Consider the following 1919-nt stretch of genomic DNA (forward strand, 5'->3'; position numbering starts at 1 on the left):
GAAAAAAAAAACACAAAATGTGTGTTTGTGTGTCTGTAACTGTAATCACATCAAAGCATCAAAGGCTTTGTGATCGACCAATCAGAGCAGAGCAATCAACAGAATTAACTGCCACCTGAATGTTCCTCAACAGTGACAGCAGCAGAGGTGGACGGACTGGAATTTCTGGCCTCGAACAGAGAGCATTTTTGGCAAAACCATAATACCTATCATTGATCCGACTTCACTTTGAGCGTCCTGAGTTCTTCCTGAACGTCTACATATGTTTTTGTGAAGAAAAATGAAAAAATAGCTTTGTTAGAGCGATCTGAAAGAACTGTTAAATATGCTTTTCTACAGAAATCTCCCTGCGTTTTTAATATGGGAGCCAATGAGGCTGTTGGTGGTGTTGGTGGATCATCTGTGCGTCCTACGCCCAAACTATAACTCTGACAGCTTTACCAGAGGATTGTGAGGGAGAAGACTAATTTTCCTACGTTTCTATGTATAAATTATTTCTGTAGAGAGGAATTTGCGGCCTGGAGCGCAGTTTTCAAATTTATTTTTTGACAGTTTATTCTCTCCCTCTACACTCTGGTGATGATGTCACACACTGTGACACGAACATTCCGTGCAATACACACCCATTATAATCTCAGAATTTCTCCCAAAATGATCATGGTCATTGAACAGGGATTGATAAAAAACTATATGACCTATCGAAACGTGGATTAATACACCGACACACAAGACTTGTGTCTACTGTTTAAAGTTTAAATGGAGTCTCTAGGTGAAATTATGCCGGAGAAGTAGACGTTTAAAAATCTCCAATTATTGTTCTTTTTCACTCATTTTTTTTCGACTTGCGTCGCGAAAAAAGCATATTTTTCTGTAGAGAAAAGTAATAGCACACCGATCCCGATCAAACCGCACGTTTTGATATATAATTTGTCCTGCAACTCTTCAAGTTGTAGGACTAGTAGCGGGACGAAATTGCGTCCGGAAGAGGAAGAAGAAGAAATCCACAGTATAACAGTAGTGCAGCACTGGTCCCATCAGATATTGCTGGATGGGACCAGTGCTGGGGAGATTGCCCCGAGGCCCTAATTATAAAAAAAAAACCCACAGAAGACACAAAATGACCAAAAAAGACAAAACACGAGAAGACAGAATGACCAAAAAAGACAAATGACTTATAAAGACGTGAAAAGGATTTAAAAATGGACAAAATAGCCCTATAAGACTCCATAGAGTTAAATCAAAAATGAAATGAAATTCCTTAAAATGTTTATGAGGAGAAATGATGAGGAAGAAAAGTTTGGGTGTCCCTCACACACCTCCCAGTCCTCCCAGTCCCTCCCCGGGCTCCCATTGCGTAACACCAGTCTGTGCGTGTGTGTGTGTGTGTGTGTGTGTGTGCAGCAGGTCTGTCTCGCTGCTGGCGGTGCAGCAGGAGGTGCAGCAGGAGGTGCAGCAGGAGGCGGTGGTCGTGTTATCGAGCGGCCGGTGGAAGTTGCGCTGCAGGGAGGAGGGACTCTGTTCCCGCAGTCGGTCGGTCGGTCGGTCGGTGTGTGTGTGTGTGTGTGTGTGTGTGTGTGTGTGTGTGTGTGTGTGTGTGTCGGACAGAATGCTTCTGGCAGCAGCTTTTCACACTCCAGCGAGCAGCAGCAGAAACAGACGGACACCTCGGAGTGGAAGATAAATCCTCCTCCTCCTCTCCTCCTCCTCCTCCTCCTCCTCTTCATCAGCCTCTGCTCCTCTTCCTCCTCAGCTGGCTGCTGCTGGAGGCTCCCGGATGCGCTGAAGCGGGAGGACGCCGTTTCTCCTCCTGCAGCAGCTCCGGATACAGACCGGAGCGGAGCGGCGCGGAGCGGAGGGAGGACCAGTGGATGGAGAGAGGCGCCTGAAGAAGAAGAAGAAGAAGAAGAAGAAGAAGGGAG

At 46.0% G+C, this 1919-nt stretch overlaps 1 protein-coding gene across 1 annotated transcript in view; it reads left to right on the forward strand.

Annotated features, from left to right (window-relative positions):
• Positions 1–1585: 1585 nt before the first annotated feature.
• Positions 1586–1919, forward strand: part of syt12 (synaptotagmin XII) — a 31150-nt gene continuing 30816 nt past the window's right edge. The window contains exon 1 of the mRNA XM_059334309.1: positions 1586–1919. This exon is cut by the window's right edge and continues 96 nt beyond it. The gene's annotated coding sequence lies outside the window, so the exon portion shown is untranslated.

The sequence above is a fragment of the Centropristis striata genome, chromosome 6 (genome assembly GCF_030273125.1).
Source record: "Centropristis striata isolate RG_2023a ecotype Rhode Island chromosome 6, C.striata_1.0, whole genome shotgun sequence".
Taxonomy (NCBI): domain Eukaryota; kingdom Metazoa; phylum Chordata; class Actinopteri; order Perciformes; family Serranidae; genus Centropristis; species Centropristis striata.